Below are 19,109 nucleotides of genomic sequence, written 5' to 3' on the forward strand. Positions count from 1 at the left end.
TCCCTCACTCTATCCCTCTCTACCCTCCCCCTACTCTACCCCCCTCCCTCTCCCTCTACCCCTCTCCTTCTCTCTCTGCCCCCTCCCTCTCTGCCCCCCCCCCCTCCATCTCTACTCCCCTCCTTTTCTACCACTCCTCCCTCTCTATCACCCCTCAATCTCTACCCCCATCCCTCTCTAGAGATTGAAGAGGAAGGGTAAAGAGGAGGAGGAGGGAGTGCTGGGGGATGAGGAGAAATGAGCCGCGTCTGCGCAGTTGGGGGCTATGCGTGAGTGGTGCAATAATGCGTTGTGGGAACGGGTGAGTGGAGGAATCTTGCGTTGGGGGAGTCTGCACTTGGTCTAGTTATTTATAAAATTAGTCACATCAGAACTTAAGCAATGGAGGAGGTTATCGACCCAGTCCCTCAAATCTGCTCCATGCCCATATCTCTTGATTCTTCTAATATCCCGTGCTGTATTTATCTTGGTTTTGATGACAATCGATGTCTGAACCTCGGCATCATTCTCAGTTGGGGAATTCCTCAGATTCACAAGTTTATAAGAAAACAAAAGATTCCTTATTTCATTCGCTTCTTATTTAATGGCTTGCTGCTTATTTACAAGCTGCATCTCCTGGTTCTGGACTCTGAAGGAGAAATATTCTCCCAATCATCCTTCCAAGCCCACAAATTGACTTAAATGTTTTGATGAGGATATTTAGTGAATGGAGGCCCTGTGTGCTTGATCTGGTCATGTAACAGAACAATCATCCCTGCAGCCGGACTGATGAATCTCTGATGAAAATATACAGCAAAAACATCCCTTTTCAGGTAAGGCCAGGATTGTGCATAATGCACCAGGTACGTCTCTGCAAGAACCTGTATAAGACATCCCTGTTTTGCATTCAAAAGGCCATGATACTATTTCATTGAGCAAAAATCAAACTGCTGGAGTAACTCAGTGGATCAGGTAGCATCCTTGGAGGGAAATGGATGGACAACCTTTCGGATCAGCAGCCTTCTGCAGACTCATTTGCTTTCCTGGCTGTACACAGCTCGGATAGTTTTAGAAACTGTTGACCATGTGCGTGCCCCTGATACGTTCATGGAAGCATGTGGTGGAAGTTTCGGAAAAACATGAAAGTAAATGGATTGTGACAAAACCTTTGCAATTGCCGAGTCATTTCACATAGTTGCATTGAAAATTTGATTTTATTTTATTTGTGTAAATGTAGACAGAATGGAGAAATTTAGTAAGAAAAGGAACTCATTTTAATAGAAAAAATCAAAACAAATTTATTTTGTTTGGATGTGCCAGGAAAATAAATGGGGAAAACAACATTTTTCAAGCATAGTGTTCTAAGACGTTCTTCTCCAGTAGACTAGTATAAATCTATTTATCCAGAAACCAATGTTGAGATATGGAATACAACTTTGCATTGACTTGAACTAAAATTGATTATGTACAATTATTTGTTATATTACAATATGTCTGACTGATTCTTCACATATGAATGTGTATAACAGAGATGAAAAAAAACCGCTAATGTAGATGGGCATGTTGGTACGGGCAAGTTGGGCTGAAGGGCTTGTTTCCACGCTGTACACACCGTATGACTTTATGACTCCATAACAGATTGTAGGAGGATTGTAAGTGCTGAAGTAACTCAGAAGGTCAGACAGCATCTTTGAACTACATGAATAGTGACGTTTCGGGTCAAGACCCTCCATCAATCTGAATAAGGATCTCGGCCAAGAGCATCACCTATCCACGTTCTCCAGAGATGCTGCCTGACCTGCTGTGTTACTCTCGCACTTTGTGTCCATTTATGTATTAACCAGCATCTGCAGTTCCTTGTTTCTACTACTTGTAGAAGGATAGTATTAGCACCTTGACTAGAATATTTTTGAAATTCAGTAATGCAAGTTCGTCCCTATTAAGCCATCATTCTTATGATGGCTAAAGAACACTTTCATATTCACAATGGATACCAGTATTGTGTAGCGCTGAATTTAAATATGATATTTAAATCTATCAGCCAGCCATGATATAAATAATGTACACAAAGTTAAATTTATGTTTCAGCTTCATTTTTGCACTTGTCACTTAGTGATGGGACAGTGTGTGGGTCAATAGCTCCCTGATCTTAGTCTATAATAAGATTTCAATGCTGAGGTCTTTATTTTGTTTTAGGATGAATGATTAATAATTCTGTTATTACATTGGCCTCCTTTTTCCAATGTATGGAAGTGTCAACAGAGATGGTTACTGTGTATTGTCAAAAACATCCGTGTACTGAGCAAACACTCTACGATAGGCTGCAGCTTGTTTATGAAGTTGGATTTAACTTCTGATGCTGGAGTAAGCTAATCTATGGAATAATCAGCACACAAGAAGGCCATTTTCCACTTTGTGTATGCCAATCCTTGAAAAGAACTAGCCATTTAGTACCATTCATATGACCTTTCTCCATAGCCCTGCTTTCCATTTTCATCCAGTTAAGTATTCACCTTCTAAAAGATATTATTGAACATGCAACTTTGAGGTAGTAATTTCCAGAGTATATTCCACAGTGGACATTTTTGTTCCACAATGATCTCTGGTACTTTTGCCACTTAGCGCTAATGTGCACACTCCGGTTACATCTCCCTCAGTAATGGAGGTAACGTCTTGACATTTTTGCTAAAAAATCTACTCAAGATTGTGAGCACCCGTGTTAAACCTTTTATTTAGAGATACAGTGTGGAAATAGGCCCCTCGGCCTACTGAGTCCACGGCGACCAGCAATCTCTAACACTATCCTACACACTAGGGACAATTCGTAATATTACAGAAACCAATTAACCTACAAAACGTGTACGTCTTTGGAGTGTGGGCGGAAATCGGAGCACCCGCGGAAAGCCCACGTGGTCACAGGGAGAACGTACAAGCTCCGAATGGACAGCACCTGTAGTCAGGATTGAACCGGGGTCACTGACGCTGCAAGGCAGCAACTCTACCACTCTACCACTGTGCCACCCTGAGCTTTAATCTTGCTTTTCTGAATCCTCTTCTAGACATTTAAAAGGTGAAGGTGATATATTTGGATTTAATCTTTGGGACATAAACATGTTTTTAATAGTTCTCCCCACACTCTTTGCTGCACCCCCCTCCCCATTCCACTGCACACCCATTTCCCTCACTATTGCACCCCCTCCCACCCTGGTCCCCTTCACATGGATCCCTCCCTCTGGCTTTACATTTCACTTCTCTTTCACTCCCCTTTTCTCCTTATCCGACACCCTTTTGTCTCCTTATCTCCCATTGTCTCCTTCTCATATCTAGCCTCACACCTATCTGCCAATAAGCCCCCCGCCCCCACTCACCTGTATCCACCTATCACTTGTCAAGCTTTGTCCTGGCCCCTACTTTATTCCAGATCTCTTCCCCCTACTACAATTAGTCTGAAGAAGTGTACCAACCCGTAATGCCACCTATCCATGTCCTCCAGAGATATTGTCTGACCAGCTGAGTTACTCCAGCACGTCGTGTTCCTTGCATAAGATTTTCCTTATTTCAGCATGTCATGAGATGGGAGTGATATAAGTTCAAGCAATTGTGTATCTGAATTATAGACTCAAAATGCTGGAATAACTCAGCGGGACAGGCAGCATTTCTAGAGAGAAGGAATGGGTGATGTTTCGGGTCAAGGCCCTTCTTCAGACTGAGAAGAAGGGTCTCGACCCGAAATGTCACCCATCCCTTCTCTCCAGAGATACTGCCTGCCCTGTTGAGTTACTCCAGCATTTTGTATCTATCTTCAGTGTAAATCAGCAACTGCAGTTCCTTCCTACATATTGTATCTGAATTTTACCGCATTCCTCTTTAGGATTCTTGGGCAGCCACATATTGCTCTCAATATATCTTTACAATTATTAGTAACAATCTCCTGTGTATTATGCCTCGTGTATGACCTTAAGTTTACATTCTGTTCCACATCGTTGATACTGTTTGTCAGCAGTACAGGTTTATCGAAGGGGATCTTATTTAAACGTAGCCCAGCATTTTTTAAGTTATATTCTCTTCCAAACAATGTTTTATGTTTGTTATTAAATAGAATAATGCCAAACTGTTTCCCAGAACAGATTCTCTTTAATTTTGAGCACCGTTGGGGTCATTTCAGGTAATATATTAAGATGTCTTTTCAACTGGTAGACAAACTGGACAACCTCGAACCACCCCAACATCAATGAGTCACCTTAGCTATTTCTGATGTCATTACTTGATTGGATAAGCTCACAGTTTGATTATCTACCTAGGCAATGACATGAGTAATGAACATATTCAAAATAAAACAAATGCAAGTCCCAACGTTGCCATGGATGACTGCTTTGGTCTATTTTATACTAGAAAAATATTCATTCCAATTTACTTGGTTCATTAATGTGTTTGGTTTACTGCATCCCGACACATGGATGGATCAGGCATTCTGACAGAATTCCCTATCATCAAAAGAGACGTCCACTTTTTTTCTGCAAAACGTTTACTCAAACATTGCTCCTTTTATTTTAAATACAGTTATTCTCAATTTGTTGACTTCCACCCTGCTCTCCATTTCTGACCTATCTCTCCTTTTTCTGGAGAGACCATCTCCATCTCAAGACAATATATACTATAAATCCACTAACTCCCTTCCTATCTGACAACCCAATGGTATGAATGTTTAATTTTCCAATTTTAGATAACCCACACTCCGTGTGTTCATTTCCCACTCCTAAGGGTCTACCGAGATTCCTGTACTGGTGTAGTGTTTCGACCCAAGACGTTGACAATTTCTTTTCCCCCACTGATGCTGCTCTTGCTGCTACTGTTGACCAGCTGAGTTCCTACAATGGATTATTTTTTGCACCTAGATTCTCGTTCCCCTATGTTCACCTTTAACCTTACCCCTCCCTCACCCATTACGTAGATTTTTTAATCTCTTGCAGCTTATTTCAACTGTCCATCACCCACACACCTATCCATGGTCTCTCCAGCCTTGGCCTACTTTATCCATACAAACCCTCATCTATTTTGGTCTGCCTATCATTCTTCCCTTATCTGGTTCCATTTATCATCCTTCAGCCTCTGTCTCTATTTCACCCTTTCCCCTCCTCCATCTGGCCCCAATTCCCCTTACCTCACCAGGTATTATTGATCACCCACCATCTTCGACCACTCCTCCCACAACCAGCCTATGATAGCTATTTTCCCTACCCACTCTCAGGCCTGAAGTAGGGTCTCCCTGATGACTACCCTTCAGCTCCACAGATGCTGCCTGGTCCACCGGATTGCTCCAGCAGTTTTTTGATCCAGATCCTAGCATTTGCATACTCATGCACCTCCATTTTAAATTCTGTAATCTCTTGTCATTGCTTGATAGCTTAGGGCGATATGTTCACAGCAGTGAGGATATTATTGATATGCACCTTGTGAAAATATTTGCCTCAATCATATAATTGGACGTGCTCTAACTTAACTATAATTTCTTGATTAATTCAGCCTGTTCTGATGTGAAGCAAGGCTAAATGGCTTTTAAAATTCTTATCCTGGAATATGAAACTTGTTAATGAGTAGAACAATCTCCTGATCAATTTTATCCATTTTCGTGAGCAAGAACACATTGTACTTGTCATAGATTTGTGTATTAATGGCTTGAGAATGAGGATTTTGACACATTGCGTGTGCATTTTAATCTTTCTGCATGGCCTGCTTTGTGTTGCATGAACTTTTAAATCAGATGTATTTTCTTTTTATAATATTACAATAAAATACACTACTTTCAGTGCAATTAGTGTGTCAATCTTCTTATTGTCATAACATGTGGAAACAGGCCCTTCGGCCCAACTTGCCCACACTGACCGACATATCCCATCTACACTAGTCCCATCTGTCTGCGTTTGGCCCATAACCCTCCAAATCTGTCCTATCCATGTATCTGTATAATTGATTCTTAAATGTTGCGATAGTCTCTACTTCAACTGCTTCCAGCAGCTTGTTTCATAAACCTTCCACTCTTTGCATGAAAAAGTCACCCCTCATATTCCCATAAAATCTTTCCCCCTTCATTTTAAACCTATGCCCTCTGGTTCTCAATTCCTCCACTCTGGGCCAGAGTCTCTGTGCGTCCATCCGATCTATTCCTCTGATGATTTTATGCACTCTCACGATTTTATATCAAGATGCAGTTTCAGTAATCTTTTGGAGAACCTGAATGGGCAAAGATGCTCATTCTTAAAGGTTTCCTTACACAATGGGACTTTGTGCGTAAGAAGGAACTGCGGATGCTGGTTTAAACCGAAGATAGATACAAAAAGCTGGAGTAACTCAGTGGGACAGGCAGCATCTCTGGAGGGAAGGAATGGGTGACGTTTCTTCAGACTGGTTGGGGATAAAGGAAACGAGAGATATAGACGGTGACGTGGAGGGATAAAGAACAATGAATGAAAGATATGCAAAAAAGTAACGATGATAAAGGAAACAGGCCATTGTTAGCTGTTTGTTGGGTGAAAATGAGAAGCTGGTGCGACGGGTGGGGGAGGGATAGAGACAGAGGGAATGCCAGGGCTACCTGAAATGAGAGAAATCAATATTTATACAACTGGGCTGTAAGCTGCCCAAGCGAACTATAAGACGCTGTTCCTCCAATTTGCATTTAGCCTCACTCTGACAATGGAGGAGACCTAGGACAGAAAGGTCTGTGTAGGAATGGGATGCTGTATCAAAGTGTTTAGCAAACGGGAGATGAGGTTGGTTCAGGCGGGCTGAGCGAAGGTGTTCCGCGAAACGATCGCCCAGTCTGCGTTTGGTCTCGCCGATGTATAAGAGTCCACATCTTGAACAACGGATACAGTAGACGGGATTGGAGGAGGTACAAGTGAACCTCTGCCTAACCTGAAAGGACTGTCGGGGTCCTTGGACAGAGTTGAGGGAGGAGGTATAGCGACAAGTGTTGCATCTTCTGCGGTTGCACCTGGGGAAGATAACTGGGGAGGGGGTGGTTTGGGTGGGAAGGGATGAGTCAACCAGGGAGTTGCGGAGGGAACGGTCTCTGCAGAAGGTGGAAAGGGGTGGAGATGGGAAAATGTGGCTCGTGGTGGGATCCTGTTGGAGGTGGCGGAAATTTTGGCGGATTATGTTTTGTATGCGACGGCTGATGGGGTGAAAGGTAAGAACTTGAGGGACTCTGTCTCTGTTGCGACCGGGGGGGGGGGGGGGGAGCAAGGGTGGAGCTGCGCGGTACCGAGGAGACACGAGAGAGGGTCTCATCTATGATGGGAGATGGGAACCCCCGTTCCCTAAAGAATTAGGACATTGTAGCGGCAGCTAGTGGTGGCTTGGTGCATCATGAACCCTCGCTATTGGCTGGCGCGGTCACGTGATCGCGGGGGTGTTTATGCGGGTTTTTGTATAGTCTTCATTCAAGCTCCACCCGTGTGGATGGAGCTTTGTGTTATTTGGCTGGTCTAAACGCGGTGCGTTAAACGCTTTGTTATGGTTTAAAATAAAGAATTCTACTTAACTCGTCTCGCCAAAACATCTCGGATATTCTAGTGTGAAACACTTCATCCTGTGCACAGATGCGGCGTAGACGGAGGATTTGGGATTAGGGGATAGAGTTTTTGCCGGAAGCAGGGTGGGAAGAAGTGTAGTCGAGATAGTTGTGGGAGTCAATGGGTTTCATAAATTCATAAGTTCATTTATTGTCACATACACCAATTGGTGTAGTGAAATTCACTGGCCAGGTAGGTCATCCAATTTAAAAAAGCAACAGACTCAGAAAACACATTTTAATATGAACATCCATCACAGTGACTCCGAAACATTCCTCACTGTGGTGGAAGGTGAAATAAAGTTCGTCCCTTCCCTTAGTTCTTCCCCGGTAGTGGGCCTCGAGCCCCCGTTGACGGGATGATTTTAACTCCTGTAGCCGGCGGCGTTCGGGCCCTCAGCGTCGAAGCGATCAGCTCCCGTATCGGGGGGGGGGGGGGGGTCTGCTCCCCCGCGCTGGACGATCGAACCTCGCGTCGGGGCTGGTCGAACCTTCCGCGACTTTGGAGTTCCCGACTAGCCTCTAACGGCTTTGAGCTCTTGATGGTGATTCCACGGTGGTCGCGGTGGGAGCGATCCCAGGCAAGGGATCAGCTCCGATGTTAAGACCGCGCCCCGCGGTGTGGCTCACGACAGTCCGAGGAGGCTTCCAGCTCACGACAGTCCGAGGAGGCTTCAAGAGGTGTCAGATATGGTCCAAGTAAATTTGAGTGCAGGATGAAAATTGGTGGTGAAGTTAATGAAGTCTATGAGTTCTGCATGGGTGCAGGAGGTAGCACCGATGCAGTCATCAAAGGAACAGAGAGAGTTTGCGGATGGGCCTATAACAGGGATTGTTCAACGTACCCTACAAAGTGGCAGGCAGAGCTGAGTCCCACGCCTTGGACAGGAAGTGGGAAGAGTCGAAGGAGAAGTTGTTGAGGGTGAGGACCAGCTCCGCTAGGCAGAGTAGAGTGTTAGTAGAGGAAATTGGATGGTTCTGCAGTTGAGGGAGAAACTGAGGGCTTTACGGCCTTCCTGGTGGGGGATGGACTGTTTAATCTATGGCACAAGTCCATGATACAATGTGGTGTCCCTCTTTCACTCTTTGTCCACAGCAACAGCTGCCTTTGATAACATCGTAGCAAACTTCTTTACCGTTCAATCCTGACTTGTAGCAATGAACATAGAAAATTAATATTTTTGAATTATTCAACTGTTGTTTGACTTTGGAATATGAAACCATTGGGTTCAAATATTCCAATTTTGAAATGATATGCAAGATATCAATGATTGAAAAACCACAAAGAAGCACTCAAGTTAATTCATTTGGCATATGAACATGATCAATTAATCTAATTGATCCTCGGTTTTGTGTGTTGCAGAGCTCCTCTTCTGGTTTCGGATCATCTCAAGCACTTTTGCCGTAATGCTGCCTGTGCTGGCACCTCTTACACACATATATCATCGTAACCCTTTCACAAGGTGTCAAATATCAATAGAGAGGGCCGTGAAAATAACTGCTTCAGGCCCAAAAGCAGGTTTCTGGCAGTGTCCCTGAAACTGTGCGCACCCCTTGACAATTGTGACAAGTTAGACAAATGGCCTATTATCCCAAGGGAATATTGTAACCAAAGGCCTCACATTTTAAAACTCTGAGCATTGCAGCAGCAATTTTTTTTTGTCTTGCTGGGAAATGTAGCCAACCCGTTTAAACAATCCACGTGTTTCTACTGTTACCCATTCTTGTAAAAGTGAGCTTGGCGTTGTAACATGTCCAGGATCGATCTTCCTTCTGTGAATGGTAGGCGGTATTGTTGTAAAGGGTTGCTTACAATGGAGCTAGCTTCTGATTTTATTTATTTTTTCGCCTCAAGTGAACCGCTGTTATATTTCCTCTGCTTGAAATAAGATCTGCTGGCACTTTGGGCTCGTGATCCACCGTGCAATCTCTACTTTCCTGCTAATGGCTACTCAATGTTTTAACCCATCATGAGGGGTAACAGGCTAAATGTGGAAAATCTGTGCAATTTACATAGATACATAGAAAATAGGTGCAGGAGTAGGCCATTCGGCCCTTCGAGCCAGCACCGCCATTCAATGCAATCATGGCTGATCATCCACAATATGTACCCCATTCCTGCCTTCTCTCCATATCCTTTGAATCCGCTAGCCCTAGGAGCTCTATCCAACTCTCTTTTTAATGCATCTAGTGAGTCGGCCTCCACTGCCTTCTGAGGCAGAAAATTCCACAAATTCACAACTCTCTCGGTGAAAAGGTTTTCTTCATCTCAGCTCAAAATGGCCTACCCCTTATTCTTAAACCGTGACCCCAGGTTCTGGACTACCCCAACATCGGGAACATATTTCCTACATGTCCAATTCCTTAATAATTTTATAAGTTTCAATAAGATGCCCTCTCATCCTTCTAAATTCCAGTGCACACAAGCCCAGTTGTTCCATTCTTTCATCATATGACAGTCCCGCCATCCCGCGAATTAACCTCGTGAATCCATGCTGCACTCCATCAATAGCAAGAATGTCCTTCCTCAAATTAGGAGACCAAAACTGCACACAATACTCCATGTGTTGTCTCACCAGGGCCCTGTACAACTGCAGAAGGACCTCTCCGCTCATGTACTCAAATCCTCTCATTATGAAGGCCAACATGCCATTAGCTTTCTTCACTGCCTGCTGACCCAGCATGCTTACTTTCAGCGGCTGATCTACAAGCATACACCCAGGTCTCATTGCACTTCCCCTTTTCCTAATCTGCCACCATTCAGATAATTGTTCAAGAAGGAACTGCAGATGCTGGAAAATCGAAGGTAGACAAAAATGCTGGAGAAACTCAGCGGGTGCGGCAGCATCTATGGAGCGAAAGAAATAGGCAATGTTTCGGCCAAAACCCTTCTTCAGACTGATGCAGGTTGGGGGGGGGGTGGGTGGGAAGAAGAAAGGAAGTGGAAGAGCCAGAGGGCTGAGGGAGAGCTGAGAAGGGGAGGAGACAGCAAGGGCTACCGGGAATTGGAGAAGTCAATGTTCAGGCCACTGGGTGCAGACTGCCCAAGCGGAATATGAGGTGCTGCTCCTCCAATTTCCGGTGGTGCTCACTCTGGCATTGGAGGAGGCCCAGGACAGAAAGGTCAGATTCGGAATGGGAGGGGGAGTTGAAGTGCTGAGCCACAGGGAGATCAGGTTGGTTAATGCAGACCGAGTGGAGGTGTTCGGCGAAACGATACACTTCTTATTTTACCATCTCCCTCTCAAATTGCGGATTAAAAATTATCATATTTTGAAAAATGTCCCCAGAAAGAATCCTGACAACGAAATGAGACAGAAATGTTGTCTTTCTGATTTCAGCATCTTGTCAATATAGCTGGCTCTCCACAGGTCTCTGGCCTAGTAAATTAACTGTGTTGTGTCAAACAGTTCTAATGGGTTATCATGCAAACTGCAGAAGCAAGAAGACCCAATGCCATTCTCACTGTGCAACCAGAAATGTACATCAATGTTTTGTTCAGTTCAGTTTATTGTCACAGTAAAAAGCTTCTGTTGCATACAAACCAGTTAGCAGAAAGACAATACATGATAACAATCGAGCCATTTACAGTATAAGGGAATAATGTTTAGTGCAAGGGATAGCCATAAAAGTCTGATCAATGATAGTCCGAATGTCACCAATGAGTTGGTATTAGTTAAGGATTGCTCACTAGTTGTGGTAGGATAGTTCAGTTGCCTGATACAATACAATACCATTTATTTGTCATTTGAACCTCACATGAGGTTCAAATGAAATTTGGTTTCTGCAGCCATACAAGAAAAGGAACAAGATACACACCAACACAATGAAGAACCAAGACACAACACAATTTACACGAACATCCATCACAGTGAATCTCCTCTTCACCGTGATGGAAGGCAAAGTCTTATCTCTCCCCTGCACTCCTCGTTCTCCTCCCGATGTCAGAGTCAAAGCCCCCGGCGGGCGATGGTAAATAAGTCCCGCGGCAATTATAAAGCTGCGCCAGGTGGTGCAAGGCCGCGCTCCGGGTCTTGGTGTTAGAGCCCCCGGCGTGCGCTAACAAGTCCCGTGGCAATTATAAAGCCTCGCCGGGCGATGATGTAAGGCTCCGCTCCAGGTCATCCTCAACCCCGCAACTCGGGCGGGAGAAGCCGCCATTGCGGAAGCCCCGAAAAGCGGTCTCCCAGCAGGGACCCACGGGCTCCCGGTGTTACTGTCTACCAGACCTGCGGTTGGAGCCTCCGAATCCCTGGGGTCGGGCCGCAGCAGCGCGCCACCACAGCTCCTCCCGCTCCGAACTCGGTCAGCTCCACGATGGTGGGTAAGTCCGCAGGCTCCGCGACTGGAGCCCCAGGTCGTTCCGGCTGGAGGCCGCTCCACGGTGCTAGGCCCCAATGACAACGGAGACCCGACAGAGAAATGGTCGGGTACTCCGTGCAGGGGAAAGATTTTAAAAAGTTTCCCCACCCCCCGCCCCCCACACACATACCCAGTTTAAAAAAAACAAAAAACTACATACAACGAGACAAAAAATAAAAAAACAACAGACGGACTGCAGAGGCCACTGCAACGTGAGTCGCGCCGCCCAACAACTGGGAAGAAACTGCTGGGAAGATAACAACTGGGAAGATAACAGCTGGGAAGAAACTGTCCGTGAATCTGGAGGTGTGTGTTTTCATATCTTTTGCCCGATGGGAGAGGGGAGTGGAGGGAGTGGTCAGGGTGCGACTCATCCTGGATTATGCTGCTGGCCTTGCCGAGGCAGCGTGAGGTTTTCCTGCATGTACATGTCCAGGGAAGATAAAACAAGTCAATTCAGCCCATTGTGCCTGTGCCAGTTCTTTGCAAGAGTGATCCACAGTCTGCCATTCCCCACGTCATCACTGTAGTTTTCGTTCAGTTGGTCATTTGTATGTAGGCGGTGCCTGCTTGCAGCCTGGCCTTAATGGAATGGTTAGCTCACTGCCCAAACAACAATTGCTGTATACCTATAACCTCTGTATAAATTCCTTCCACCAATTTCATAACTACTAACTTTATCTTTTCCTTCACCCCAAACATTGCACATCAAAAAGCATTGCTCCTTCTCACTTGACGGGTGTACTTCAAGGAATTAAAAAATAAATTGCCTTCCTTTCCAAGGCAAGTCTTTTGCTGTTATGTAATGCTACACCTGGAGGCCAAATAGGTATAAGACAAGATCTCTTGAGGTTCATTGAAATATTCCCAATCCCTTGTAGTTATTCTCATTGCAGTTTATATAGATGCATATCTTAGGTTCTTCTTGACATTTTTTAGATAGTTTGCTTCTATTTTAATTTCAAGATTTATTCAAGTTCTGGCATAATGTTTGTTATTGTTTAAAAGGGACAATACTCTATTGCCTAGGAAGGAACTGCAGATGTTGGCTTACACCAAAGATAGATACGAAGTGCTGGAGTAACTCAGCGGGTCAGGCAGCATCTCTGGAGAACAAGGATGGATGACTTTCGGGTCGGGACATTTTTTCAGACTTCAAACGATACTCCATTGTTGTGGTTATGTTATTTGAGCAAAATACAGAGGATGATTAAGCAACATTCAGCACAGTTTATGAAGTTTGGATATGTATTTTAACAGAACCAGGTTTCTTTGATGGGGATGTGTAGGTAGGTTGTAAAACCCAGAAAATGCTGAAAATACTTAACAGTCAGATATCGTGTGCAGAGCGCAAAACAGTGTTAATGTTTAAGTTTGATTATCAAAAGTGGGAACATTTAGAAAGGAAGTAGAGAAAGTTGAGCGATGGAGAAATCAGAGGAAATGTCTCTGATAGACTGGATGTGAAGAGAAAACACACCACACAGATTGATATTGAGGGTTCTGAACTCTTTGTAACAGTAGTTAGTCAATCCCAATCTGCAAATAGAGGATCTTCAGAAATAAATCCCTGTTGAAATATGCCAGTTGTTGGAAATCTGAAATAAAGACAAACATCGGGAATGTTCAGCAGATCAGGCAGCATCTGTAGAGAAGGGATATCTGAGTTACGTCAGAACTGGCCAGGGGTTCAAAAGCAAAATACATGCTTTTTGTATACTTGCAAAATACGGCAGATTTGGGGAATTTGAAACACGTAGAAAATGAAACAAACACTCAGTAGGCCAGACAGAATCCACAGAGAGTGAAACAGAGATGACTCCCTCACCCTGAGAGATCTTCAATCTGAAATGCCAGCTCTGTCCCCTCATTCCCTCACAAATGTGCCCAGCCCTTGTGCATTCCCAGCAATCCCTGCTCCTACTAAAAAGGCAGGTTATCTGAATTCAGTGTTGAGCTCTGAGGGCTGAAGCAGGGTGAGGTTGGAAATCAGATATTGTTTCTTGAGCCTTCTTTGGAATTCATTGCAGCATTGGAAGAGGCCGAAGATAGGAAGATCAGGCTGAGAGAGGGATGGATAAATCAATTCATAATTCAATTCAGGTCACTAAAGGTCGCAGTGGATTCCCGGTCCAGAAGACACTGGAGGGGAAGTTGGTGCAGGTTGCAGAAGCAAGTTCAGCCTGTGATCTGAGGGGCGGGTGGAGTCAGAGTGGTGATGTTGATGCTGCATCTGGTCCACATGGATCTCGTTATTGCTTTATTGTAAAGGGTAACATCTTGGGATTTTAAAGAAACTTGCTCACTCATCCTAGCTCAGAGGGTTGGGTTTTCACAGGCCCGTGACCCTAGCCAGCCACAACTAAACATGCAAAACCAATTGACTCATAGCCGCCATTTTATTCCAATATTTACATTTCCATCCCCCCCCCCCCCTCAGGGAATAGACGGGATGTGTGATCCTTGTCCCAGCCCCATTAAGTGCCAAAGTGGCAAGTTGTAGGCAGGATGGGCTGCACTTAAGTTGAATTTCATTCCATTGTGTCAGTTTGGATGCCTTTACAAGTGGAACTCTCCCATCCCCCCCACCCCCCCCCCCCCCCCCCCCCCCCCCCCCCCCTACTTACTACAGGGGCATGGTAGTTAGGTGTTATATTCCTAAAATGCCGTCTGATTCATGCTATTCTGTAACAAGAACATTTGAGGGGGGATCTTATAAAAACTTACAAAATTCTTAAGGGGTTGGACAGGCTAGATGCAGGAAGATTGTTCCCGATGTTGGGGAAGTCCAGAACAAGGGGTCACAGTTTAAGGATAAGGGGGAAATCTTTTAGGACCGAGATGAGAAAAACATTTTTCACACAGAGAGTGGTGAATCTGTGGAATTCTCTGCCACAGAAGGTAGTTGAGGCCAGTTCATTGGCTATATTTAAGAGGGAGTTAGATGTGGCCCTTGTGGCTAAAGGGATCAGAGGGTATGGAGAGAAGACTGGTACAGGATACTGAGTTGGATGATCAGCCATGATCATATTGAATGGCGGTGCAGGCTCGAAGGGCCGAATGGCCTACTCCTGCACCTATTTTCTATGTTTCTATGTTTCTATGTAAGAAGCCACATCATCTGCCCATGCAAGTGCCGAGAAATGTGAGCTGAAAATAGAATCAAAATTGACGCATAAACTATATTTTAATTCCATATATTATAATTTTTGGTTACGATTAGTGAATTCAGTAACGGCCTGTGTCCATTACTCAAACTATTGGAGGTTGCATGTAGTTTCTTTTAGCAGATAGTAGATAGTAAAGACAGCTATGAATGGAATTCACCTCAGATTCGGATCCAGATTCATATTCAGATCATTTTATTGTCATATACACCAGGGTGCAATAAAACCCATAAAGCTTGTTCGCATAAAGCTCATAAAATGGCAATGACTCACAACAATAAACACAATGACAAGCGCAAATCAGCACAATTGTGCATAGATTGTAGTGCAATTGTTGGCAAAATAGGTGAAATGGCATCTGTAAAATTCCCCCAAATGTGTGGGGAATGGATGAGAAAATGGGATAACATAGCACAAGTGTGAATGGGTGATCGATGGTCAGCATGGACAAGGTGGGCCGAAAGGCCTGTTTCCATGCTCTATCTGTAGACTAAACTAAAGTGCAAAAAATGCTGAAATACTGTAATGGAATAACCAAAAGAGGTAGAGTTAAGAGTATGTGGCAGCACCTCTGGAAAAGTGTTGTGAGAGAGGTGATTACTAGGAGGACCACGTGAAACTTGCAATCTCCCACCCCCTCAGGAGCCTGATAACAGTGGAGAAGAAGCTAGTCTTAGGTTCCATTACAACATATGTTTGGAGGGGGGAATGGGCTGTGGTTCGGTGTAGCAAACTGAAGGTGGCCTGCATTAAAACAAAATGCTGGAAACATTCAGCCGACGGATTTATGGATTTAATAGTGGGGTCAGGTCTACTGTGTCGGATAAACCAGACGTTCTGGAGCAGCTGACCTGCCCAGAGATCTTATTAGCCACGTATAATTAATTTTACCGTGGCAATTTTACCTCACCTTTCAAATTGCAAAGACTTTGTTTTTACGAAAGGTTTGAAAATGAGGGCACGCACATGCCCATTCGTTCAACAATACCAATTTCATCTCTTCTCATTAAAATTGCAGTTTTTTTTTAAACCTGAACGTGTTTTTGGTGAAGTCATCATCATACCACCTCACATCTTCGCATCTGAGATAAGACACTTATAGTGGTCCTTTAGTTTAGTTTAGTTATTACTGATTTAACATAACATTTTTTTAACATTTATCCCTCCATGATATGGTATCTTTTGCTTCTGCTAACAGTCCTCATTCAAAATGTGGACACCTCGTCAAAGAATTAGCATAAGTGCATTAGCCTCAGTATTGGCCCCTCCTGTGTAATTCTAGGTTTTTGACATAAATTGTGCCAGACATGTTTATCCAGTATATTACAACCTGGCAATCGCTGGCAGAAGTGAGCAATGTAGTTTGACTGATAATCAAAAGCCGACCACAGCCATTGCACTTTCGGAGTATGAAAGCACTCTCTTTTCATTTTGCAAAGTATTTTATTACAAGGACATCACCACTGGCTTACATTACATCCAGAATGATGACCACATTGTGTCCTGCAATCTGGAAGTATAATTAGCCAATGGCTTGGCAATGGTTCAATGCATTTGGCAGTAAAATTATGAATATGCAAGGAAATTGTATTCTTGGGTCAGGGTTGCAGACTTGTACATTACAGCTGAAATAGCAATTATATGTAAGAGAAGAAAATGGAAAGCAATTTGGTTTACTTGAACTCCGCGCACAGATACATTTATGTCAAGCTGCGCTTATTTAGTGAATCCATAATTTTCTATTTGTTCAGATGTGAGTCATCACTGGTATGATAACAAAATTTCTATTTGTAGCAAATGCTAACATCGTAACTATGGTAAAATCTATCAAGCCTGACATCACATACAAGAAATCATCTCAGGTACAACTATACACCAAAGGCCATATATTTAATTGCAATTTGGGAATGTGCTTTATCCAGTGTTTTTTTATATATGTTAATCTGTGATTGGGTCCATCTTTGCAAGAAAATATAAAATTCGTCAGGCCTGCACTAGCAACACCTTTCATAGCAATAGCTGTAATACACAGCAGACACTCTGTAAACATTGACAGGCTAATTGAAGGATGGCATGGTCTGAAACCATGACTCACCTCTCAATATCTTAAAGCCCTTCCACCAAGTACAAGGCACAAGTCAGGAGCTTGATGGAATATTCTCTGTTTCTCTGGATGAGAGCAGTTTCAATGACACTCGAGAATGCTAACACAATCCAGGATAGAGCATTCCCACACTGATTTTTCAGTCATGGGCCTCCTCCACTGTTAGAGTGAGGCCAAATGCAAATTGGAGGAACTGCACCTCATATTTCACATGGGCAGCTTACAACCCAGCAGCACAAATATTGATTTCTTTAATTTTAAGTAACCCTTGCATTCCCTCCCTCCCTCTCTGTTCCACCCCCATCCTCGTTGTCCTACTAATTTCACTGTCGTCCTGTTTAGTTTCAATGTCCGTACACCCTCATTATTACCTTTTCCATTGCCAACAATGGACCGTTGTGGGCTCCACCTTTCCTTGATAACCGGTGCTGGCTTTGACTTGTTCTTTTCTTACCTTTCATTCATTTGTTCTTTGTACCTTTTCATACATCTAGTTTCCCTCTCCCCTGACTCTCAGTCTGAAGAAGAGTCTCAACACGAAACGTCACCTATTCCTTTTCTCCAGAGATGCTGCCTGACCCGCTGAGTTACTCCAGCATTTTGTGTCTGCCTCCAGGAAAAAGCAATCTGCTTGATCGGCCACCAACCCAAATCTTTATTCCTTCCACCTGAGATACATTGTGTACAATCTACAAAAATGCACTGGTGTTACCTGGACCATGCCCACGATGTCTAGCAAACCTGCAGCCTCTGACTCCAAAGGAGTAAGGGGGTCAGATGAATGCTGCCACATGCAGGTTCCCCTCCCAAGCCACATACTATCATGCCATGGGGATATATTGCCATTAGCTTGAAAACCTGGAGATCCCTACCCTACACCTTTATCAAAGGTTATTTAGTGGCTCACCCCCACCTTCGAGAGGGCATTTAGGGGTGCCAATTAAAGAAACGGTCCTCTGGCTACCTGGCATCATTTTGATCCAGGTTTTATGAAGATGTTTATTGCAGTAACTTGAAACTCTTCCCCAGCTGTTTTATTACAAAACTTCTCTAGCACTAGATTGATTTTCACTTTGCAAAAAATACATGTCACTTTCCTTTCAGTTGTTTCTTGTGCATTTTTTTTTTGTCATTTTGATTCCTGTGTTTCTTCTATTGTGTCAATTACTCAGCTTTATGCTTTATTTGTAGAACATGGTAGCAAAATAGAGCAATTTTCGAAAAATGTGTAACGGTTCAAGGCAGTTGAGCCAGTCAAGAATGATTCTCCAAGGTGTCAGGACAAACTAAATGAAAGTGGGGAGTAGCCATTTATTAATGTCCAGCTCAAAACTAGGTGTCAGAGAAAATCCAAAGAAGTTTTATAACCACGTAAAAAGCATTTAGGACCACTTAGGAAAGAGTAAGGAGTATTAGGCATCAAGAAGGTAATTTAGGTGCAGAGGCAGAGAATGTGGGTAGGGTTACGAATGAATATCTTACTGTAGTTAAGGAGGTAAAATGTGGAATTTTGCATTGACTAAACACAGTAAAAGAGGATACATCAAGGAAGTTGCCAGGCCTGATCAAATATAATCCAGAGATTACAACAGATAAGGAAGAAAATTGTAGAAGCTCTGGTCTTTATTTTTCCAATCTTATCCGAATATAGTAACTTTTTCTTATTCAAGTGAAGTGAGCTTCATAGGCTGAGCTAGCATATAATTGCCCAGGCTGGAGGATAGGAGGATGGCAATATCGTACCTATTGTATAAAAAGGAGAAAAGGATAGACTGAGTAACTATTGTCCAGAAACGATAACACTGTTAGATAAATTGATTGTAGCCATTCCTAGGCACTTTGGGCAGCGCAGCAAAGAGCGCAGCATGCACAGGCAGCTGGGTTTAATTCTGACAGTCAGTGCTGTCTGTGTGGAGTCTGCACC

Source organism: Amblyraja radiata, chromosome 9, assembly GCF_010909765.2.
Source record: "Amblyraja radiata isolate CabotCenter1 chromosome 9, sAmbRad1.1.pri, whole genome shotgun sequence".
NCBI classification, from domain to species: domain Eukaryota; kingdom Metazoa; phylum Chordata; class Chondrichthyes; order Rajiformes; family Rajidae; genus Amblyraja; species Amblyraja radiata.